Genomic DNA, 26,179 nt, shown 5'->3' with positions numbered 1-26,179 from the left:
CTTCCCCTACCAAAATCATGTATTACACTGCTCTAGTCAGATGACACTTCAAATTTCAATGTCATGTTAGCATTTGATACATATGCTTATTCTGTGTTTGCTTCGCTGAAAGATGGTCCCAGTGCTAGTGAGAAAAGAGCCTATATACACTTTTATTTTATTTTAAAAAGCATTACAACAATGGCCACAAACATTCCAGCAACACTATTGTAAGCTAGTATGTTTTGGACAATTACTATAGCATTTCTTGCAAGTTAGGAATTTTAAAGCTTTTTTAAGCTGGGAATGTAGCCTGCATGTCAAGACTTAAAGACTGGATCCAAGAAAGCCAGGCAGAGGGATCCACCTGATGTGAGAGATGTCTGTTGTTGGAGTCCTTCAAGGAGCAGGTAAGAGCGCTGCAGCAGGAGGTGGCTTGTCACCAGGGCCAGCGCAAGGATATTTTGCGGTCTAGATGAAACTTCCACCTTGCGCCCCCTCCTCTTCTATCCCCCCCAACAATCTCTGAAAACTAGTAAACTTAGCATTATAAACAGTCTGTCAGAATGGGTAACGGCTGTTCTAATGTTTCTTTTTTAACTTTAAGGCGTTTCAGTTGTTTGCCATTGCCTCTGATGGTGTCCCATTCAAAGTCTTACTATTGTGCAAAGCTAAACAACTGAGACTTGCATTGCATCACCAGCCAGGTTAGGCAGGGTGCTAAATCCCCCTTGCCCCAGAGGGCCATTATCCCCTGGTGACTAATTTCTACTCCAAGTCTGTAAAGCAGACTTTTAAGGTAAATACATTATTCCTTCAATATTACCCATGCACATATCTCACAAAGATTCTCACTTTTGACAAGTTACCAGCCTTGTGTAGATCCCTTCCACGTTCCTCTTCATGGGTAAGTGCCCTGTAAGACACAGGTGGGGTGCAGTGAGTTTGTCAGGCCTGTGATGACAGCTGTTTCTGAAGATCAGGGGGCCCTTTGCCAAGGTGTGCTGCTGTCACAGTGAGCTTGGGGTGGCTGACAGTATGGGGCAGGGCACTGAGGCTGGTGGGGCAGGTAACACTCACTGGGTTGGGGGGCAGGCGGTGCCAGGATGGGGCAGGAGCAGATACCTGTCAGTCTCCAAGGCTCGGGCCGCACCAGGGTCAGCAGCCTCTTCGTCTCCCCTGCTTGTCCAGGGGCCATACCTCCTCTCAGGTTCCCCGGCCACTGCCGCCTGGGAGGACATGGGAGGGGGGGGCCACTGTGGAGGAGACACAAGGGGCCAGGCTCGGCTGGGACCCCACACCTGCCGGCCAAGAGCAGCAGGAGCCAGGCACCGCATGGGGGAGAGCCGGGTAGCACGAGCCCAGGGTGCCTATGCTCCCCATCTGCTCCTGCTGCTGCGGAGGATGCCGCCACTCTGGGCTTGGGCCACCCCGCTTCCCCCAGGCAGCGCCCAGTTCCTGCTGCTCTCAGCTGGCAGGTGTGGGGCCCCAGCTGAGCCCGATCCCTTGCCTCTCCTCCGCAGTGGCGCCCCCCACCCGCGTCTTCCCAGGTGGCCGTGGCGGCAGCGGCCGGGGAGCCTGAGAGGAGAAGTGACCCCCGGGTAAGCGGGGGAGGCTCCGAGGTGAAGAGGTTGCTGGCCCTGGAGTGGCCCGAATGCTGGAGACTGACAGGTACCTGCCCCTAAGCAATGGTGTAAAAAAATTGGGGGGCACCGTTTTTTGGAGCCCCTAAATCTTGGCACCCTAGGTGGGCACCTAGTTCGCCTAGGGGTTGCACCTGCCCTGCTTGTCACTGTAGCAACTTGGAGCATGAGGACACCATAGACAGGATGCACATGGAGACATCTGGGATGGGGGATGCTAGCCAACTAGAGAAGAGTACAGAAGCATCAGAGGAGGAAGGAAAACTGGCTGCGCTATGGGGAGAAGACTAGGGGCTGGCTACCTCAGGCAGTAGACAGTACTCCGCCCCCACCCAGGTCCCCCATCCATCACAGTCAAGAACCGGTATGCAGTACTGGCAACATGAGAAGAGGAGCAGACCGCAATGGCTGAGGAAGAGAAGCCACTTTCACCCAAGGATGGGAAGCCATTGGGCACCATACCCAGTAGGTGGAGGCATAGGGTGGTGGGGATCAGGAGTTCCCTTCTAAGGGGGATGGAGACATCCATCCACCAACCTGACACAGTGTCCTGAGAGATGTGCTGCCTGATTTGACCCCACATCCAAGACATTATGGAAACACTGCTGAGGGTCATTCCCCCTACTCTATGCTGACCTTACCCTATTCTGATCATCTTCATGGTCACTAATGATACTGCCAGGTATGACCTTGAGCAGATCAGCAGTGGGAGGAGATTAGTAGGGCTCTGTCATAAATATAAAGGGAAGGGTAAACCCCTTTAAAATCCCTCCTGGCCAGAGGAAAAATCTTCTCACCTGTAAAGGGTTAAGAAGCTAGGATGACCTTGCTGGCATCTGACCAAAGTGACTAATGAGGAGACAAGATACTTTCAAGAGCTGGGGGGAGGGAAAAACAAAAGGGTCTGTCTGTGTGATGCTTTTGCCGGAGACAGAACAGGAATGGAGTCTTAGAATTTAGTAAGTAATCTAGCTAGATATGCGTTAGACTATGATTTCTTTAAATGGCAGAGAAATTAAGCTGTGCTGAATAGAATGGATATTCCTGTCTCTGTGCCTTTTTGTAACTTAAGGTTTTGCCTAGAGGGATTCTCTATGTTTTGAATCTAATTACCCTGTAAGGTATTTACCATCCTGATTTTAAAGAGGTGATCCTTTTTATTGTTACTTCTTTTTTACTGTTATTTCTATTAATTCTTCTTTTCAAGAACCGAATGCTTTTTTTCATTGTTCTTAAGATCCAAGGGTTTGGGTCTGTGGTCCCCTATGCAAATTGGTGAGGATTTTTATCAAACCTTCCCCAGGAAGTGGGGTGCAAGGGTTGGGAGGATTTTGGGGGGGGGAAGTTGTTTCCAAACAATGCTTTCCTAATAAAAATAAACCCCGATAAACGTTTGGTGATGGCAGTGGAAGTCCAAGGGCAAGGGTAAAATAACTTGTACGTTGGGGAAGTTTTAACCTAAGCTGGTAAAAGTAAGCTTAGGAGGTTTTCATGCAGGTCCCCACATCTGTACCCTGGAGTTCAGAGTGGGGAAGGAACCTTGACATGGTGGCAGAGCAGTGGGATTAACTTGAAATCATTTTGAGATCAATTTGAGATTTTTTTTTGAACCAGAAAAACAGATTTTAAAAGGATTTTTTTTTAAATCCTTTGGGCTGCTAGAAAGCAGGTCTCCAACTGGAAACAGCTGGAAGTTTTTTTTTGCTTTGATTTTGGGCCAGAGCAGAGACAAAAGGGAATTATCTTTTGTGAATTGCAGTTATCTCTACCTAAAGGCAGAGTAGTTAACCTCCTGCAGAGAAATTCACAAGTCTTCACAGACCTGAAGTTTTTTTTTTACCTAAAAGTAACTAGAGGAGTTTTCTGCCTATTTGCCTGGAGACAAAGGTGTTAGGGTTTGGGGGGGGAGAGGGGTTTGAATTTTTTTTATTGTTGTTGGGGGTTTTCGTGGGGTTTTTTTTTTTTTTTATTTTTCTGTAGGATGACAATCACTATCAGAAAAATATAGGTATCCTATTACAGCACAGCAAAATTTACAAGCCAAGCTTTGTTTGTTTTATTTCTAACCCTCAAGTGTAAAGTTAGTTAAAAACAGAGAGGTAAAGACGACAGACACCAAGGCACTACACAAATTGGAGTTAGCCAAACTGGAGGCAGTGAAAGAAGCCAAAAAAGCCCTAGAAGCTGCTCACAGGAGAGAAATGGAGGCAAAGGACAAAGAAAGGGAGGCAGCGAAAGAGGCAGAACAACACCAAGCGGCTGCTCACAGGAGAGCTATGGAGGCAAAGGAAAAAGAACTGGAGGCAAGGGCCAAAGAACTGGAGGAGAAGGAAAAAGAGGAAGCATGAACTGGAGATGGAGAAGGCAAGGGCTCAGCAGAATATACCAACAAATCCTAGCAATCCTTTTCCAGGTACCACTTCCCATCCCAGAAAGTTCCCCACCTACAAGGCAGGTGATGATACCGAGGCCGCCTTAGAAAACTTCAAAAGGGCCTGCCTTGGGTACAGCATCTCTACAGACCAATACATGGTAGAGCTGAGGCCGTATGAACTGTTTAAATCCAAGGCGAGAGTCAGAATGGGGATAACACCCGAGCAGTCTCATCGGCGGTTCAGAGCCCTAAGGTGGAAACCAGACGTGTCATTTACCCGACATGCCTACCACATTGTGAAATATTGGGATGCCTGGATATCAGGAGCAAGTGTTAAATCTCCAACAGATTTGCCCTTCCTAATGCAAATGGAACAGTTCTTAGAGGGTGTTCCTGAGGAAATAGAAAGATACATCCTAGATGGGAAGCCCAAAACTGTAATTGAGGCGGGGGAGATTGGAGTCAAATGGGTGGAGGTGGCAGAGAGAAAAAAAAATTGGTCGCAGTTGGAGCAGACATCAGAAGGGACAACCCCAGACCACACCCTATTACCGGGGGCCACCCAAGGCCCCACCTACCCCCCAAGGAACCCTCCAGCCACCTTATCGTCCCACCACACCGTTCTCCAGCAACCCACCTCACCCCAGTGACCCGTCAGCTGGACGATGTTTTAAATGTAACGAGCCGGGGCATGTAAAGGCCAACTGCCCCAAGAACCCCAACAGATTACAGTTCATCACACTGGAATCACCCCAGAGGTCCTCAAGCCCAGATACCTCCCAGATACCCTTGGAGCGGAGGGAAAATGTGAGTGTGGGTGAAAAGAAGGTCACCGTGTGGAGGGACACCAGAGCACAAGTGTCAGCTATCCATGCTTCCTTAGTGGACCCCAATTTAATCAACCCAGAGATCCAAGTGACAGTTCAACCCTTCAAGTCCAACTCTTTCAATTTGCTGACAACCAAGTTGCCTGTCTAGTAGAAGGGCTGGTCAGGAACGTGGACTTTTGCAGTCTATGATGATTATCCCATCCCCATGCTGTTGGGGGAAGACTTGGCCAATCATGTGAAGCTAGCCAAGAGGGTGGGAATGGTCACCTGCAGCCAGGATAAACAAGCCGTGAGGCCTAGCTCTGTTCCGGAAACTTCTACCAGGACCCGGTCAGAGGTGATGGACCCGGACCCCAGACCAATGTCTGCAACAGCAGTAGTGGATCGAGTCCCAGAGACCTGGATGGAACCAGTCCCAGAATTGGAACTGGCGGAACAACCAGCACCAGACCCATTGCCAGCACTGAATCCAGTACTTGCAACCACAACACCAGAGGGCCCCACCGAACCTGAACCAACAGCAGCCCATAACCCTACACAAGAGGCTCAGCTGGAGCCTGAACCCCAACATAGTGCCCCAGCAGAGAGCAGTTCACAGTCAATGGAAACAGCCCCATCCCCTACATCACTTCCAGAGGGACCAAGCATAGGTCCACAATCCAATGAGGAACTGATGTCTCCAGCATCAAGGGAACAGTTCGAGACCGAACAGGAAGCAGATGAAAGCCTCCAGAGAGCTTGGGCGGCAGCATGGAGCAATCCACCGCCTCTCAGCTCTTCTAATCAATCTAGGTTTGTTGTGGAAAGAGGACTTTTATACAAGGAAACTCTTTCTGGTGGACACCAGGAAGACTGGCATCCTCAGAGACAGTTGGTAGTTCCAACTAAATACCAGGCCAAGCTCTTGAGCTTAGCCCACGATCACCCTAGTGGCCATGCTGGGGTGAACAGGACCAAAGACCGTTTGGGGGGGTCATTCCACTGGGAGGGAATGGGCAAGGATGTTTCTACCTATGTCCGGTCTTGTGAAGTATGCCAAAGAGTGGGAAAACCCCAAGACCAGGTCAAAGCCCCTCTCCAGCCACTCCCCATCATTGAAGTTCCATTTCAGTGAGTAGCCGTGGATATTCTGGGTCCTTCTCCGAAAAAGACACCCAGAGGGAAGCAGTACATACTGACTTTCATGGATTTTGCCACCCGATGGCTGGAAGCAGTACCTCTAAGCAACACCAGGGCTAAAAGTGTGTGCCAGACACTAGCAGACATTTTTGCTAGGGTAGGTTGGCCCTCCAACATCCTCACAGATGCAGGGACTAATTTCCTGGCAGGAACTATGGAAAACCTTTGGGAAGCTCATGGGGTAAATCACTTGGTTGCCACTCCTTACCACCATCAAACAAATGGCATGGTGGAGAAGTTTAATGGAACTTTGGGGGCCATGATACATAAATTAGTAAATGAGCACTCCAATGATTGGGACCCAGTGTTGCAGCAGTTGCTCTTTGCCTACAGAGCTGTACCACATCTCAGTTTAGGGTTTTCACCATTTGAACTTGTATATGGCCGCGAGGTTAAGCAGCCATTACAGTTGGTGAAGCAGCAATGGGAGGGATTTTCACCTTCTCCAGGAACTAACGTTCTGGACTTGGTAACCAACCTACAAAACACCCTCCGAACCTCTTTAGCCTTTACTAAAGAAAACCTAAAGGATGCTCAAAAAAAGCAAAAAGCCTGCTATGATAAACATGCCAGAGAGCGTTCCTTCAAAGTAGGAGACCAGGTCATGGTCTTAAAGGCGCTCCAGGCCCATAAAATGGAAGCATCATGGGAAGGGCCATTCCCGGTCCAGGAGCGCCTGGGAGCTGTTAATGATCTTATAGCATTCCCCACCTCCAACCGGAAGCCTAAGGTGTACCACATTAATTCTCTAAAGCCCTTTTATTCCAGAGAATTAAAGGTTTGTCAGTTTACAGCCCAGGGAGGAGACGATGCTGAGTGGCCTGAAGGTGTCTACTACGAAGGGAAAAGTGCTGGTGGTGTACAAGAGGTGAACCTCTCCATGACCCTTGGGCATATGCAGCGACAGCAGATCAAGGAGCTGTGCACTAGCTACGCGCCGACGTTCTCAGCCACCCCAGGACTAACTGAACGGGCATACCACTCCATTGACGCAGGTAATGCTCACCCAATTAAAGTCCAACCTTACCGGGTGTCTCCTCAAGCTAAAACTGCTATAGAATGGGAGATCCAGGATATGTTACAGATGGGTGTAATCCGCCCCTTTGGAAGTGCATGGGCATCTCCAGTGGTTCTAGTTCCCAAACCAGATGGGGAGATACGTTTTTGCGTGGACTACCGTAAGCTAAATGCTGTAACTCGCCCAGACAACTATCCCATGCCACGCACAGATGAACCACTAGAGAAACTGGGACGGGCCCAGTTAATCTCTACCTTGGACTTAACCAAGGGGTACTGGAAGGTACCGCTAGATGAATCTGCCAAGGAAAGGTCACGACACATGTCGGGCTGTATGAATTTAATGTACTCCCTTTTGGGCTGCAAAATGCACCCACCACCTTCCAAAGACTTGTAGATGGTCTCCTAGCGGGATTAGGAGACTATGCAGTCACCTACCTTGACGATGTGGCCATATTTTCAGATTCCTGGGCAGAACACCTGGATCATCTACAAAGTCTTCGAGCGCATAAGGGAGGCAGGACTAACTGTTAAGGCTAAGAAGTGTCAAATAGGCCTAATCAGAGTGACTTACCTTGGACACCAGGTGGGTCAAGGAACTATCAACCCTCTACAGGCCAAAGTGGATGCTATCCAAAAGTGGCCTGTCCCAAGGTCAAAGAAACAGGTTCAATCCTTCTTAGGCGTGACCAGTTATTACAGGCAATTTGTACCACAATACAGCCAAATTGCTGCCCCACTGACAGACCTAACCAAAAAGAAACAACCAAATGCTGTTCAGTGGTCCGAAGAGTGTCAGGAGGCCTTTAACCAGCTTAAAGCGACACTCATGTCTGACCCTGTACTAAAGGCCCCAGACTTTGACAAACCGTTCCGAGTAACCACAGATGCGTCCGAGCGTGGTGTGGGAGCAGTTTTAATGCAGGAAGGACCGGATCAAGAATTCCACCCTGTAGTGTTTCTCAGCAAAAAACTGTCTGAGAGGGAAAGCAACTGGTCAGTCAGTGAAAAAGAATGTTATGCCATTGCCTACGCTCTGGAAAAGCTATGCCCATATGTTTGTGGACGGCGTTTCCACCTGCAAACCGACCATGCTGTGCTACAGTGGCTTCATACCGCCACGGGAAATAACAAAAAACTTATTCAGTGGAGTTTAGCTCTCCAAGATTTTGATTTCGACATCCAACACATCTCAGGAGCTTCTAACAAAGTGGCTGATGCACTCTCCCGTGAAAGTTTCCCAAAATCAACTGGTTAAAATTGTCCTTGAGATGTGGAAAATATTGTTAGTCTTTATGTACTTGGTAGTATATTTAGAGATGCATGTGTCTTATTAACTCTGTTTTCCCTGAAGCTCCAGGAAGAAATCCCAGCCAGCGTTTCACCCTAGCTGAGATTTGGGGGGCGTGTCATAAATATAAAGGGAAGGGTAAACACCTTTAAAATCCCTCCTGGCCAGAGGAAAAATCCTCTCCCCTGTAAAGGGTTAAGAAGCTAGGATGACCTCGCTGGCACCTGACAAACTCAGAGAACTGGTAGGTTAGGTCCCATAAGAAGAAAATCTAGAGGAAAAAGATGTCCAGGACAGCTGTTTCTCAAGGAAAGAACATTAAAGAAACAACTGCAAAATATCATGATGTGAAGGGACAGATGGGAGGAATAGAAAGTGGCCAATATGACTCTATCAGGAGTCCTTTAATGACCTGAAAATCAAAAAGGAATCCCACAAATAGTGGAAACCTGGGTAAATAGCTAAAGATAAATAGCACAAGCATGGAGGGACAAAATCAGAAAGACTAGGGTACAAAATGAGTTAAACCTAGCCAGGGACGTGAAACGCAATGTGAAGAGTTTCTTTAAATACATTAGGAGCAAGTAAAAGACAAAGGGAAGTATAGGCCCATTGATTTGTGGGGAAGGAGATGACATCAAGCAGGCAAAGGTTTTTAATGTCTATTTTGCGTCAGGCTTCATTAGAAAGGGTAGTTGTGACCAAGGGTGTGTCTTCTCCAGCAACGTTAAAGCGCTGTCGCAGCAGTGCCTTAACGTGGCTGTCCTCGTGGCACCAGCACCGGGAGAGAGCTCTCCCGGCACTGTAAAAAAAACCACCCCCATGAGGGGAGTAGCTACCAGTGCTGGGCGCATGGCTACCAGAGGTGGTGCTCTGTCTACACTGCCACTTTACAGCACTGAAACATGCAATGCTCAGGGGGGTGTTTTTTCACACCCCTGAGTGAGAAAGTTGCAGCGCTGTAAAGTGGCAGTGTAGAGCAGACAAAAGTGCTTAACACAAAATGGAAAGGACCACAAGCCATAATAGGGAAAGAACAGGTTAAAGAATATTTAGATAAATTAGATGTATTTAAGTTAGCAGGACCTGACAAAATTAACACTAAGCTTCCTTAAGGAACTAGCTGAAAGTCTCAGAACCATTAGTAATTATCTCCAAAAACTCATGGAGGATTGGTGAGGTCTCTGAAGACTGGAGAAAGGCCAATGTACTTATCTTTAAAAAGGGGAATAAAGAAGATCTGGGGAATTATAAACAAGTCAACCTAACTTTGACACCTGGAAAGATGCTGGGACAAATTATTACTTTCACTTTGTAAACACCTAGAGGTTAATAGAGTAATAAGTAATAGACACAATGGATTTGTCAAGAACAAATCATGTAAAACAAACCTAATTTCCTGCTCTGACAGATTCATTGGCCTAATGGATGAGGGGAACCAGTAGTCATGATACATCCAGGTCCTCTTGATTTTTTTGGACACCGTACCACATAGCATTCTCATAAGCAAACTAGGGACATGTGGTCTAGACAATATTACTAAAAGGTAAATGCATAACTTTTAGTATGTATCACTCTTTTGCTGTCAAACTGGGAGGACATATCTAGTGGGAGTTCACAGGGGTCTTTCCTGGACCGGGTACTATTTAACATTTTCATTAATGGCTTGGGTAACAGACTGGAGAGTATGCTTATAAAATCTGCAGATGACAGCAAACTGGGCATGGTTGCAAACACTTTGTAGGACAGGATTCAAATTTAAAAGGACCTTGATAAAGTGGAAAATTGGTCTAAAATCAACAAGATGAAATTCAATAATGACAAGTGCAAGGTATGACACCTAAGAAGCAAAAATCAAAGGCACAAATACAAAATGGGGAATAACTGGCTGGGCAGTAGCACTGCTGGAAAGGATCTGGGGGGTTATAGTGGATCACCTATTTATGAATCAACAATGTGAGTGATGCCTATATGAAAAAAGGCTAATATCATTCTGGGGTTTATTAACAGAAGTGTCATATGTAAGACATGGGAGGTAATTGTCCTGCTCTACTTTGCACTGTTGAGGCCTTAGCTGGAGTATTCGGTCCAGCTTTGAGTGCCTCACCTTAAGAAAGATGTGGACAAATTGGGAACAGTCCAGAGGAGAGCAACAAAAATGATAAAAGTTTGAGAGAACCTGACCAATGAGGAAATGTTTAAAAAGGGCATGTTAAGTCTTGAGAAAAGAATACTGGAGGAGAATCTGAGACTAGTCTTCAAATATGTTGAGGGCTGTCATAAAGAGGACAATGATCAATTGTTCTCCATTTCCCCTGAAGGAAAAAGTAATTGGCTCAATCGGCCTGCAGCAAGGGACATTTAGATTAGATATTAGGAAAAACTTTCAAACTATAAGGATAATTATGTACTGGAATATACTCCCAAGGGAAGTTATGGAGTGCCTGTCATTGGAATTTTTAAGAACAGGATGGACAAATGCATATCAAGGATGGTCTGGGTATACTTGGTCCTAGCTCAGCGCAGGAAGTTGGACTACAGAATCTCTCGATGTCCCTTCCAGCCCTACATTTTTATGATTCTGTGACTGCAGAAGTGGAGGTCAGCTGCCTGTCCCTTTTAACCCTACTATTTATTTATTTCAGTTTCTACCAGTGTATGTTTTCAAGGCTATCTTCACAGGGGAAAAGGGCTAAAAATTACATTTAAAAAATAAGAAAACTGAGATATTCCTTCATGGAACCTGAAAGTCATCTCGACAATCAAGTCAATGAGTGTTGTAGAGCATATTGTAAAGAAAGGTATGGTCAAACATAGAGAAACTCTCAACATATAAAATACCCAGAATTAAGTGCAGATTCTTTGCTTACTGAAACCATGCTTAAACACAGACTAAATGATTGGGTCCGTTAAAGAAGGCAGCTTACCAGGATTTCAGGTTTTACAGTAACATGCTCAAAAGAGATTTGATTTTCAGCTTTGGCTGAAAGAGTCAAGGCATGTTTTGGTTTTACTTTCTCATTTAGATTCAGGAAAACACACCCCAGGCCTTAATAGCTTATTAGCAGGCTGGTACGCTTATAGAGGTGTCAGAGGAACAGCCGTGTTAGTCTGTATTCGCAAAAAGAAAAGGAGTACTTGTGGCACCTTAGAGACTAACCAATTTATTTGAGCATGAGCTTTCGTGAGCTACAGCTCACTTCATCAGATGTTTACCGTGGAAACTGCAGCAGACTTTATATACACACAGAAATCATGAAACAATACCTCCTCCCACCCCACTGTCCTGCTGGTAATAGCTTATCTAAAGTGATCAACAGGTGGGCCATTTCCAGCACAAATCCAGGTTTTCTCACCCTCCACCCCCCCACACAAATTTACTCTCCTGCTGGTGCTAGCCCATCCAAAGTGACAACTCTTTACATAATCAAGTCGGGCTATTTCCTGCATAGATCAAGGTTTTCTCACATCCCCCCCACCCCCATACACACACAAACTCACTCTCCTGCTGGTAATAGCTCATCTAAACTGACCATTCTCCAGGTTTAAATCCAAGTTAAACCAGAACATCTGGGGGGGGGGGTAGGAAAAAACAAGAGGAAACAGGCTACCTTGCATAATGACTTAGCCACTCCCAGTCTCTATTTAAGCCTAAATTAATAGTATCCAATTTGCAAATGAATTCCAATTGAGCAGTTTCTCGCTGGAGTCTGGATTTGAAGTTTTTTTGTTTTAAGATAGCGACCTTCATGTCTGTGATTGCGTGACCAGAGAGATTGAAGTGTTCTCCGACTGGTTTATGAATGTTATAATTCTTGACATCTGATTTGTGTCCATTTATTCTTTTACGTAGAGACTGTCCAGTTTGACCAATGTACATGGCAGAGGGGCATTGCTGGCACATGATGGCATAGATCACATTGGTGGATGTGCAGGTGAACGAGCCTCTGATAGTGTGGCTGATGTTATTAGGCCCTGTGATGGTGTCCCCTGAATAGATATGTGGGCACAATTGGCAACGGGCTTTGTTGCAAGGATAAGTTCCTGGGTTAGTGGTTCTGTTGTGTGGTATGTGGTTGTTGGTGAGTATTTGCTTCAGGTTGCGGGGCTGTCTGTAGGCAAGGACTGGCCTGTCTCCCAAGACTTGTGAGAGTGTTGGGTCATCCTTTAGGATAGGTTGTAGATCCTTAATAATGCGTTGGAGGGGTTTTAGTTGGGGGCTGAAGGTGACGGCTAGTGGCGTTCTGTTATTTTCTTTGTTAGGCCTGTCCTGTAGTAGGTAACTTCTGGGAACTCTTCTGGCTCTATCAATCTGTTTCTTTACTTCTGCAGGTGGGTATTGTAGTTGTAAGAAAGCTTGACAGAGATCTTGTAGGTGTTTGTCTCTGTCTGAGGGGTTGGAGCAAATGCGGTTGTATCGCAGAGCTTGGCTGTAGACGATGGATCGTGTGGTGTGGTCAGGGTGAAAGCTGGAGGCATGCAGGTAGGAATAGCCGTCAGTAGGTTTACGGTATAGGGTGGTGTTTATGTGGCCATTGTTTATTAGCACTGTAGTGTCCAGGAAGTGGATCTCTTGTGTGGACTGGACCAGGCTGAGGTTGGTGGTGGGATGGAAATTGTTGAAATCATGGTGGAATTCCTCAAGGGCTTCTTTTCCATGGGTCCAGATGATGAAGATGTCATCAATATAGCGCAAGTAGAGTAGGGGCTTTAGGGGATGAGAGCTGAGGAAGCGTTGTTCTAAATCAGCCATAAAAATGTTGGCATACTGTGGGGCCATGCGGGTACCCATAGCAGTGCCATGCGGGTACCCATAGCACTGCTATGGGTACCCGCATGGCCCCACAGTATGCCAACATTTTTATGGCTGATTTAGAACAACGCTTCCTCAGCTCTCGTCCCCTAAAGCCCCTACTCTACTTGCGCTATATTGATGACATCTTCATCATCTGGACCCATGGAAAAGAAGCCCTTGAGGAATTCCACCATGATTTCAACAATTTCCATCCCACCACCAACCTCAGCCTGGTCCAGTCCACACAAGAGATCCACTTCCTGGACACTACAGTGCTAATAAACAATGGCCACATAAACACCACCCTATACCGTAAACCTACTGACCGCTATTCCTACCTGCATGCCTCCAGCTTTCACCCTGACCACACCACACGATCCATCGTCTACAGCCAAGCTCTGCGATACAACCGCATTTGCTCCAACCCCTCAGACAGAGACAAACACCTACAAGATCTCTGTCAAGCTTTCTTACAACTACAATACCCACCTGCAGAAGTAAAGAAACAGATTGATAGAGCCAGAAGAGTTCCCAGAAGTTACCTACTACAGGACAGGCCTAACAAAGAAAATAACAGAACGCCACTAGCCGTCACCTTCAGCCCCCAACTAAAACCCCTCCAACGCATTATTAAGGATCTACAACCTATCCTAAAGGATGACCCAACACTCTCACAAGTCTTGGGAGACAGGCCAGTCCTTGCCTACAGACAGCCCCGCAACCTGAAGCAAATACTCACCAACAACCACATACCACACAACAGAACCACTAACCCAGGAACTTATCCTTGCAACAAAGCCCGTTGCCAATTGTGCCCACATATCTATTCAGGGGACACCATCACAGGGCCTAATAACATCAGCCACACTATCAGAGGCTCGTTCACCTGCACATCCACCAATGTGATCTATGCCATCATGTGCCAGCAATGCCCCTCTGCCATGTACATTGGTCAAACTGGACAGTCTCTACGTAAAAGAATAAATGGACACAAATCAGATGTCAAGAATTATAACATTCATAAACCAGTCGGAGAACACTTCAATCTCTCTGGTCACGCAATCACAGACATGAAGGTCGCTATCTTAAAACAAAAAAACTTCAAATCCAGACTCCAGCGAGAAACTGCTGAATTGGAATTCATTTGCAAATTGGATACTATTAATTTAGGCTTAAATAGAGACTGGGAGTGGCTAAGTCATTATGCAAGGTAGCCTGTTTCCTCTTGTTTTTTCCTACCCCCCCCCCCCAGATGTTCTGGTTTAACTTGGATTTAAACCTGGAGAATGGTCAGTTTAGATGAGCTATTACCAGCAGGAGAGTGAGTTTGTGTGTGTATGGGGGTGGGGGGGATGTGAGAAAACCTTGATCTATGCAGGAAATAGCCCGACTTGATTATGTAAAGAGTTGTCACTTTGGATGGGCTAGCACCAGCAGGAGAGTAAATTTGTGTGGGGGGGTGGAGGGTGAGAGAACCTGGATTTGTGCTGGAAATGGCCCACCTGTTGATCACTTTAGATAAGCTATTACCAGCAGGACAGTGGGGTGGGAGGAGGTATTGTTTCATGATTTCTGTGTGTATATAAAGTCTGCTGCAGTTTCCACGGTAAACATCTGATGAAGTGAGCTGTAGCTCACGAAAGCTCATGCTCAAATAAATTGGTTAGTCTCTAAGGTGCCACAAGTACTCCTTTTCTTTTTATAGAGGTGTGGACTGCACAGAGGGGACTGGACTGTTAAGTGATTTTTCTACTTCAGATTCCATCTGCCCCTCAGATGAAGGGATCTCTGCAGACAGCCCTATCTGCCTCCTGACAAAAACAACCACCAGAGTAATTCTTTATCTGAAGATTAATCCAGATTAATGGCAACAGATGCCTTTCCCTGAGGCTGAATGAGGATATACCTTTCACCCATTCACTATGTGACTTCTCATGTCAGGAGGCCATGACAGCTGTAGGGGCTGTGGAAAGATCATGGCTCCAAATCGTTCTGTTAATAAAACACATTTCTTTTTTCAGTGAGTCAGAACATCAAACATCCTTGAGGGAATTCACAATCTTTAATATTAATGACCTTTCTTAATCTCCTTGGAGAGTCTGGGCACATCTGAGAATAGAGGTGATTTGCTGCAGCTTCTCAGCTAACTGCTCTGTAATTCACAGTCCTGTTTTGAAAGATAGTAAAATCTAATTTTCCCTTCGATATAAGGCACATTGGCCTTACCATCCAGCATGAGATTGTGCTCCAGGTCCTGGAGAGAAGTGCCACATCCATTTGGGATGCCCTCTTGCAACAGCTGGTTTGTGAGGCAGCACCTCTAAGTCGTCACCCATGTAACAGGTTCTTAGGTTGGCTGCCAGGGCACAGGGCAGTTGTTGTTAGCACTCAGTACAGAAGAGGGCCCCTTCCTGATCTGCGATGTCCTCCACCTGTCTGGATGGTTATAGGTGGAATGTAATAATGAATTTGCCATTTGTTTGGTTTGCAGGTTGTGTTTTGGTTTCACAGGACATTGTGTTTACAGTTGGAGACTTCCATAGGTATCCTAAGGACTCTGAGGACTTTTGCAGTTTGTTGGCACAGGTAACTTAAGGACTTACATGGTCTGTTTGTGTGGCACAATTTGCACAGGTTTTGTTTGTTTTATTGATATATTGTTTATTTCACATGATCACAACTTTGGGTAGTAGATCCTGGCAGCAGAGTTTGACTTTACTCTCATCAATTTTTAGGGGTGTAAACATTGGTTTGGTGATTGGTTCTCCCAAAAACTGTAAAAGTCAGATGGTTTGGGATAGCCATTTCCCTGTGAATTTGGCCTCAACACACCTTTCTAGGGAGAAAGGATTAGATTTGTAGGCAAGCCTACGCCATTCTGAGTATTGCCATTCTGAGAAGCTCAAAAATCATGAGTCAGACCCCAAAAGATGTTTTTTAAAAGATTATATTATGGTTTTGGTCTGTCTCTTGGATTTTTGAACTCCCTGGTCATCGTGTGTGTGTGTATATATGGATAACTCTCCCACATTTATTGAATAAAGTGATTTTGGCCCTCTTCCAGGGTTCTTGCTGGCTGCCTGATGGTGCAAAGCTTTAAGCTTCAATCCAAACCCCAAAATTCTAATTCATAGAATCACAGAATATGAGGGTTGGAAGGGGGTCAGGAGGTCATCTACTCCAACCCCCTGCTCCAAGCAGGACCAATCCCCAACTAAATCATCCCAGCCAGGGCTTTGTCAAGCTTGACCTTAAAAACTTCTAAGGAAGGAGATTCCACCACCTCCCTGGGTAACCCATTCCAGTGTTTCACCACCCTCCTAGTGAAAAAGTGATTCCTAATATCCCCACCTGCAACTTGATACCATTACTCCTTGTCCAGTCCTCTTCCACCACTGAGAACAGTCTAGATCCATCCGTCCTCTTTGGAACCCCCTTTCAGGTAGTTGAAAGCAGCTGTCAAATCCCCCCTTAATTCTTCTCTTCCACAGACTAGATAATCCCAGTTCCCTCAGCCTCTCTTCACAAGTCATGTGATCCAGCCCCCTAATCATTTTTGTTGCCCTCCGCTGGACTCTTTCCAATTTTTCCACATCCTTCTTGTAATGTGGGGCCCAAAACTGGACACAGTACTCCAGATGAGGCCTCACCAATGCCAAATAGAGGGGAATGATCACGTCCCTCTATCTGCTGCCAATGCTCCTACTTATACAGCCCAAAATGCCTTTAGCCTTCTTGGCAACAAGGGCACAATTGTTGACTCATATCCAGCTTCTCGTCCACTGTAATCCCTAGGTCCTTTTCTGCAGAACTGCTGCTTAGCCAGTCAGTCCCCAGCCTGTAGCAGTGCATGGGATTCTTCCGTCCTAAGAGCAGGACTCTGCACTTGTCCTTGTTGAACCTCATCAGATTTCTTAGGTCCCTCTGTATCCTATTCCTACCCTCCAGCGTATCTACCATTCCTCCCAGTTTAGTGTCATCTGCAAACTTGCTGAGAGTGCAATCCACGCCATCCTCCAGATCATTAATGAAGATATTGAACAAAACCAGCCGTAGGACCGACCCTTGGGGCACTCCGCTTGATACTGGCTGTCAACTAGACATGGAGCCATTGATCACTACCCGTTGAGCCCGATGATCTAGGCAGCTTTCCATCCACCTTATATTCCACTGTGTGTTTCGCCCATCCCTCATTCCAGGAATTAATTATGCACCTCCCCAGCCTCTATATCAGTTCTGCCAACCCTAAATGCCCACAATCTGCCTATCCCCACCCTCCCCACCTGATCTTTCCTTCTCCTGCTATTAACGGGTTCTTCATTCCCTATCCCAGGCTTGAGGGACTGCAACAGGGTCCCCTCTCCCCATTTCAGGCTCTGGGGCAGCTCCAGGTGTTCTTCATACCTCTCCTCCTTCCCAGTCCTGGTGTTGCAAGGATGGACAGGGAGGGAGGAGGAGCAGACAGCAGAATGACCCATTGCTCATAGGAGGGAAAGGTGGAGCCACCCTGAGCTGCTGGGGTGCTCCCTCCTTTTCCCATCATCTGCCCTTCTCTGTGAATGGTGTCAGCTGCTCCCTCTCCCAATAAAAAGTCCTTTGGGTTCTTGAGGGGAGAGAGGAGAGCTGTGCATTCTTCCTGCAGCAGCTCTTGTTGTCTGCTCTTCCCTGGAAAGTGGAAGTAGGAAGGAGCAGCCAATCAGAGGGAGATTTCCCCAAGGTGGGGCTGAAATTCTCTTAAGGGCTGGAGCTATTTCCATCATCGTGAGACTGGCTCCAGCCCTAGCCAAACTCCTATGACTCACTAAGGAATTTTCAGAGTTGATACCACTGTATCCTATGAGTGCAGAGGGGTTCCCTGGAAGTAAGTTGTTCTGGGTTGCAGGCCACCATAGTCCTTAGGAGTAATGGAGGTTCAGATAGGGTCTAAGTTTTGAGCAGCTGCTAAGTCCTGAGTCTGTGATGCTCAGGATTTAACTATCAAAAATGGGGAAGGCAGGTGACAGAGAGCATTGATAGCCTTCCCCTTTTCACTGTTGCCCTGAGAAGTTATCCTGTTAAGGAATTAATAAAGTTGCTGACACTTGCCTCAAAATTCCAGATGTCAGTATCTGTTGGCCCCTGCCATTCACAGTACTCTTTGAGTGCTATAAACCCTTTGGATACACCTACGCTGTAATAAGACCCGTGGCACAGCCACGGCTGGTCCAGGTCAACTGACTCAGGCTGCAGGGCTAAAAGTTGCAGTGTAGATGTTCGGGCTCAGGCTGGATCCAGGCTTTGAGACCCAGTGAATGGGGAGGGTCTCAGAGCCCAGGCTCCAGCCCGAGCTTGAACATTTATATTGCAATTTTTAGACCTGCAGCCCAAGTCCCACAAGTCTGAGGCTCTGAGACTCGGTGTTGCAGGTTTTTTATTGTAGTGGAGACATGAGCTGTGAGACCAAAAAAGAGGCTCTCATGCTCTGTTTTCCAAACATCCCAGTTTCCCAAGCAAAGGGATGAAACATTTGCCTGTTAGATTAAAGGATTCAAATACACTATTCACTATTTATTGAAAGAAGGATATTGAGGGAAATAGTTTGTAGTGAATGTCTTGACTATTAAAAATAGTCTACTCAAATTTCACAGTAAGTTTTTCGTGTAGTTTTACAGAAAGGGCTGTCTTGGTAGCAGAAATTCTTGTGTATTATTGAATGTACTTGTCATTAGTGATGGGATCACATAATAAACAATAACACTTTGCTTTTTTGCTTTTAAAGAACACTGAAGACTATTTCCCATTATGTAAACTTTTAGATTGCTTTGCTAAGCCTTCTTTGAAAAAGATGAGTTGATAAAATAAAATCACTCTTGTTTTATCTCTACAACATCTGAATAAGTAACATTTTTCATTTGTCACAAATTATGACATTGCTTTTGTAACATTGCAAAAACAAGCTAGCAATTTACATAGTGATTAAACTAAAGTAAATTGGTACACTTCATGCTGGTAATTGTGATGTTGTTCTTTTATTACACTTGATACTTTAGGTACTCCTAATTGGGCAAAAGAGCATAAACAGTAATAAGAAGAAAACAAACTGTTATTGGAAGGAACATATATGTGGCTGGTATATTTCTAAATGAGTGAAGTGTGTAAGAAATATATTTTTAAAAAAGGGGGCCAGGTACTCCACTTTTGTAAATCAGCTGAAGACCAGGCCCTTAGTACTTTATACATTCAGTCAAGGCTTCCAGGGAAAAAATAGGGCCACAAAAAAGTTTGTTATATTAATAAGTCTTTAAATCCACAAATTAACTTGTGAATGTGTTGTGTTAGATGAGTTGATGCTCCCAGCCAACATTGAGAAATGGGTTTTAACTCCCCTTCTAGAGTTCAAAAGGGGCATTTTAAGATTATGAAAACAGATGTTTCTCTCCCGTGCAGACTGTCTTAAAGAGCTCATTATCATGACACTGGTAGAGAAATTAACATTAATTAACAGGAACTACTTGAAAAGGTGCAACAATGTCTGGCCACTAAAAGACCTTTATACCATTGTAATTTAATTAAATGTACTCACATCCCTTACGTTCTTCTCTGTTTTATCTTTTTTCCATGAAGGGGTTGCCTTATAGAACCTCATAACATATTAAGGTATTTTAATGCAAGACTGAAGTCTACATTTATTTCCAAGATTTTTGAATTCTGTGCACTATGAAGTCTGTCCTGCTGTATTGTCCTTCGCATATAGTGATAGGTTGAAAATAATAAAAAAGGTTAAGCTGTGATTGTGGTTGATCTGGTTTGAGTGTCCTATCTACCTCTTTCTGGTACTAAAGTGCCCGGAAGTTATTCAATATTGTAGGTGTAGTCTCATTACAATTATCTATGCGAGGATGATTATTGCAAAAATCTATGTCATCCTTGCACAGACAGATATTAATGTCTCCCAGTTGTATACTAGGATGCATTCAGATTGTATACTTCACTGGGAAAACCCATGGGAGGGATCCTGACGTGAAGAAAATGACATCACAGCCTCAGTGCCAGGAAATACTACATATGTGGCTGCCTCTGACTCCCAAACACACTCAAGATGAATAAGGTTCCACAGCGGGCTTATGAATAAATGATAATGCAGTAAAGGGCTATACTAGCTTTTAAGTGGATTCCCTGAAGAGCTTGGAGGGTGTGCTATTACATGCATTTCCCCATACAGATTCCTGTGGTCATAGGGACTCCTTTATGGATGCAGGGAGGGAGAAGAGCTATGCTGTAAGATGTCTGATTCCACTTTCATGAAGGAAGGGAAGGGCTGTAGATAGCAGGTCCCCTCTATACATGGACCCTGTTGAAATGACCCCTGCTGAGACTGCAAACAAGGGTGCCAAATGGATGGTGGGTTTTGTTGTGTTGACACTTATCCACTAGAAACTGGACTCAAAGCGTCAACTCATTTCATATAGATGACTGAAAAGCCATCAAATGGTGATAATTTTGGCTAATGCATATTTGGGTTAGATGTGCAGCAGTATTTTAGGAATGGAAGAAATTGTCTCTTGTCATGCGACCAATTTGGCCTCCTCATTCTATTAGAATGAGAACACAATATGTGAGACATAATAAGATGCCTTTGGATCAACTTGCTCAATAGCTTATTTGGAATTTTCAGATACTAGGTTGTAGTATTTTAATTGGTAATGTAAACCTGGGTTAACATGAGGTTTCAACTGCAGGTGGCAGCAAACCCCTAAAGATCAATTTATATTTTGAACAAAGCAAAAGCAAGGCTAGGTTTACCATATCCAGAATAAACAGAAATATATTAAAGCTATAGATCATGGGATGATTACATAGCAAATAGAAACACGTGGAACAGATTTGTTAAAAACTAAACGGACATCTCATCCCAGATGTGTGATAAGCAATGACAGCTCCCTTTGAGAGGGTGGCAATCATTTGCAGGAATAGTCTCCGGCAAAGCAACATTGAGCACTGTATGTAAATTTTTCTCCTGTCATGCCCTTTAGCTGACTACTGCACAGCCAGCAGCAAAAAGAAGTCTGGTAAAGCAGGGCATTTATATATCCTTGCCTGGTACGTTAATACAAGAGCTGGCTGCTCCAAAACGTCAGAGCACTCTCGTTTAGGACATTATTAACACAGCTAGCAGAAATAATGAAGGCAAGCAGAATCCCAGATAAGGAAGTATACTTAACCTCTAAAAACTGTCAAAAGTAAAGGATAGTTTCATGAAAAATAATGGTGTGAAGATTAAAGGCAGCAAAGTGTGCTATGGAAGATTATCCACATCTGTTTTAAACGGATGATGTGACAGGGTGCATAAAATCCTGGGATGAATCAGGTTAAAAACCTATTGCTGAATAAGAGAGGTGCTACAAGTGGCTACACCCATTGCCAGTATTGGCAGAAAACCTAGCCAAAAAGGCAAACAGGAATGTCTGGGACACAGCTATGGCAATTTCCTGCAATATCTTTGGCAGATTTTACTGTATTAAGTTGAGGTATCATTGTGGGCCAGGGATTGTATGTAATTCCATGGGTAGGGGGACTACAGCTCTCCAGGAACTAATAATGGAGCATGATTAGGCAAACACACTCGGGTTGTAACACCTCCAGAGAGATACCACCACTTGGAGAGGCTCATATATATTGGTTCAAACTGGACTCTCCAGAGACCAATGGACTAAGAAAGGACTTTTGGTTAAATAGCTGAATTTAAACTGAGTCAGACTTTTCATTCTGATCCAGCAAATGGACAGGACCTTCAGTCCAAGAGGTGTTGGAAAGACTTTAGCCTACTGAGGCCTCAGAAGATTGATGGGTGAGCTTTCCTCAGGCATATAAAAACTTGTAGTGTTTTTTCCTTGTGGTAACTTATGACTGCTGGCAATTACAGCTATTCTTTGGAGAGAAAGCAAAGTTCAAACACTGGCCTATTTAGACCATCCAACTTGCTGGGGATATCACAGTGTAGAAAAGGAACTCTGCAGCCTAGAAAACCCACAGTCAGGAGGGACAGAGACATCATGCTGTGATGGCTGAGGAGCTGGGTGCCTAGAATGGGTGCTGTCAAGGTTCCTTTCCCACTCTGAACTCTAGGGTACAGATGTGGGGACCTGCATGAAAACCCCCTAAGCTTATTTTTACCAGCTTAGGTTAAAACTTCCCCAAGGTACAAACTATTTTACCTTTTGCCCTTGTACTTTATCGCTGCCACCACCAAGCGTCTAACAGATACATAACCGGGAAAGAGCCCGCTTGGAAACGTCTTTCCCCCCAAAATCCTCCTCAAACTCTACACCCCCTTTCCTGGGGAAGGCTTGATAAAAATCCTCACCAATTTGCATAGGTGAACACAGACCCAAACCTTTGGATCTTAAGAACAATGAAAAAGCAATCAGGTTCTTAAAAGAAGAATTTTAATAGAAGAAAAAGTAAAAGAATCACCTCTGTAAAACCAGGATGGTAAATACCTTACAGGGTAACCAGATTCAAACATAGAGAATCCCTCTAGGCAAAACCTTAAGTTACATAAAGACACAAAAACAGGAATATCCATTCAATTTAGCACAGCTTATTTTCTCAGGCATTTAAACAAACAGAATCTAATGCATATCTAGCTAGATTACTTACTAAGTTCTAAGACTCCATTCCTGTTCTGTTCCCGGCAAAAGCATCACACAGACAGAGAGAGACTTTGTTTCTCCCTCCCTCCAGCTTTTGGAAGTATTTTGTCTCCTCATTGGTCATTTTGGTCAGGTGCCAGCGAGGTTATCCTAGCTTCTTAACCCTTTACAGGTGAAAGGGTTTTTCCTCTGGCCAGGAGAGATTTAAAGGAGTTTACCCTTCCCTTTATATTTATGACATGTGCCCTCAAGGGACCATAGAGGGAGAATAAGGGTGCAGCTACCCTGCACTGTGACAGCCTGCACTCATCTGAGCACACCACCTGAGTGGGTAAAATCATGCTTAAATGTGAGAACGTGAACTGGTAGTCTAAAAAAGAAGAGGTTTTAGAAGAGGTCTCCCTGAGACAGGATGAAAAATGGTGCTCTTCCAGATTGTGCCTTGATAAAACCTGATAGTCTTTACTGGTGCTGGGCTTTGAAGAAAGCATGTCTCACTTGATAAATGTCCAGTTCTTTATTCATTTAGTATTCTGGCAGTATTTCCAATGGTAAAAATGTCAGCTCATAATTTATCACTGGTGCAAGAGACAGCAAGGGTGCTGGAACAATTTGTGTAGTAGGGGTGCTGAGAGCCATTGAACCACTCTGTAAACCCTGTATAGGATAGAACCCACTTCAACACGGGGTGCTGCCACACCCCAAGCACTACTGGTTCTAGCACCTATGAGCGACAGTGGAAGATGTAGTATAGACCAAGATCAGAGAAGGTCAAGTATTTTTAACCACCTGAGAAATTAACACAGTAGAAGACAGGGCTCAAGCATTTTTATCCCATGTCACCAAACTCACCACCCGTGGTAGCAAGTGTGGAAGATGTATTGCCAACTCTCACAATTTTATCATGGGTCTCACTATATTGGTGATTTTCTTAAAGCCCCAGCTGCTGGAATCAAGAGATCCCATAAGAATCTCAGCTTTCATTTTTTTTTAAAGGAAGTTTCTGGCCTTCATGGTTGCAGAGAAAAGCTTAAAAATGTGATGCACATGGACCTGAAAAGTTCAGAAACGAGAAGGTAAATAAAAAGAACTTGTAATTATTATTTTAAAACAGTGTCATGATTTTAAGGCAGTCTCGTGAGGTTTATAGGCCTGACTCATGATTTTTGAATCCTTGAGGTTGACAATACTGGGTGCCTGAGACATAAATAGTTGGCGGGGGTCTGAGCCAGGAGTGATGAGCCAGGCAACCGACTTTAGACCCCAGGGTAGCCTGTAAAGAGCCGGGACAGCACAATTATGTGAACTGAGCCCAGACAGGCAGTGTTTGAGGGAAGGGAGCTGGTGGCAGGTGTGCTACAGAGTAAGTCCTCCAGGATGTGTAGCGACACCATGCTTCCTGTACACTCTTGATGCAGTTTTATCTTTACAGTCTGCTCATCAGCGAAATACTACATCATACCAAGAGTGGAAGACACAGGATGCTGGAAGACCCACTGAGAAAGGTAATGTGCAATGCCTACTGCAGGGCTTGTGCTACTACACATAACTGCCCTACTAGTTATGAGAATCTGTATCATTTGGCGAATAGAAGAACCAACAGATTTCAGGTTTCAGAGTAATAGCTGTGTTAATCTGTATTCGCAAAAAGAAAAGGAGGACTTGTGGCACCTTAGAGACTAACCAATTTATTTGAGCATAAGCTTTCGTGAGCTACAGCTCCGATGAAGTGAGCTGTAGCTCACGAAAGCTTATGCTCAAATAAATTGATTAGTCTGTAAGGTGCCACAAGTCCTCCTTTTCTTCTTTCAACAGATTTCATTCACTCCTTAATAAGTGTAGAGAAAAAAGGAGGACTATGACTGTATGTGGACCCTAAGGGGCTGAACAAAAACGTAAAAAGAGAACACTTCCACCTGCCCACAAAAAGCGAACTATCTGTCTAAGAAAGCAGACACCAGATTCTTCAGCAAATTAGATGCATTGGTGGGATTTTGGCAGATCCACCTGGACACTGAAAGCTTCAAGATATGCACTTTCAACACACCATTTGGCACATACAACTTCTTAAGACTGCTTTTCAGAACACGTTCAGCTCCAGAACTATACCACCATACAGTTAGCCAGATGCTAGAGAGTCCAGTAGGTGTGAAAGCATTCCTTGATGACATGGTAATTTGGAGCAGCACTGCCATTGAACATAAGAAACTACTGAGGAGAGTACTAGAAATTGCAAAAGCTAATAACCTTAAATTGAATAAGGCCAAATGTCAATTTCAAACAACAGAAATAATGTACTTGGGAGAGAGACTGATTTCTAAGGAAATCCTGCCTGATGAATCAAAGATCCAAGCAATACTGAATATGCAGAGACCTGAAGATAACTAGGAAATTCAAAGGCTGCGAGGCATGTAGAATTACATCCACAAATTCATACCTAATTACACAGCTCGCACAATTCACTTAAGACATCTCCTCCACAAGATCACAAAATGGGCATGGATGTCAGAGCATGAAAGAGAGCTCAATGATTTAAAGCACATTTGGACATCAGCTCCAGTTCAGCACATTTTTGATGCAATGAAAGACATCAAATGCTTCACAGATGCCTCATCTTTGTATCTAAAGTTATGAATATTAACTATGTTCCATCATTTCAAATGTGTTTGCTCCTGGGGTAACACCCACAAGGTAATTTACATCCAGTCTGGCCAGCACATTGTGAATGAACTATTCAAGTTGATGGCCCATTAAAGAACACAATAGGCCACAGAAGAAGTTTGTCCTCGCCCGGTGAACCTTTCTGTGGATGCCTTAGCTAGAATTTGGGTAATGGCTACTCCTGAGTCATCAAAGCATGCAAGAGCATGTGACTGGCTCATGTGACCCTGGACTCCAACTTGTGCCTATAATTTTCCACAAACTAAGATTGAAAGCATCCCCTCCACATGGGTGAAGATATAAAAGACTCTGGAAGCATCTCCATTTTGTCTTTCTTTCCTGCTCTGATTTCTGGACTATGGGCTTACACTACAAGGAGCATTCTAACCAATAGACTGAGGACTTCCAATCTTTTGGAAGTTACCAGAGTCTCAACCACCTCAATGCCCACCCCCTGAGTTCAGAGTCCCCCCCCCCATTCTGCCACCATCAGCTCTGCCCCACAGCTATGCCCCAAATCAGCTCTCCCCAAGCCTCACTTCTGCTTCTCCTGGGATTCTTCACCCCCTCTCCCAGATCCTGCAGGCTGAAGTGAGGCACTCTCTCCCTGTTTCAGGCTGTGGGGGACATCTCCAGTGGCTCCTCACCTGCTCTTCCCTTTTCCATGATGTGTGCTGCAGGGTGGGAGCAGAGTCACTGTCCTGTCTTCCATTGTTCACAGGAGAGGAGGAGCAGGCAGAGCTGCCCTGAGCAGCCAGGCTCTTTAGCAACCTCCTCC

At 45.0% G+C, this 26,179-nt stretch overlaps 1 long non-coding RNA gene across 1 annotated transcript; it reads right to left on the bottom strand.

Moving 5' to 3' along the window:
* Window positions 1-227: 227 nt before the first annotated feature.
* On the bottom strand, window positions 228-26,179 carry LOC140908225 (uncharacterized). The gene is made up of 3 exons (XR_012157807.2): window positions 26,049-26,179; window positions 835-895; window positions 228-511 (listed from the first exon to the last, which is right to left on the bottom strand). It is a non-coding gene; the product is annotated as an uncharacterized LOC140908225 (long non-coding RNA).

The sequence above is a fragment of the Lepidochelys kempii genome, chromosome 3, assembly GCF_965140285.1.
Source record: "Lepidochelys kempii isolate rLepKem1 chromosome 3, rLepKem1.hap1, whole genome shotgun sequence".
NCBI classification, from domain to species: Eukaryota; Metazoa; Chordata; order Testudines; family Cheloniidae; genus Lepidochelys; species Lepidochelys kempii.
Note: the sequence above shows the minus strand (reverse complement) of the source record. Positions and strands in the feature narration are given on the sequence as shown.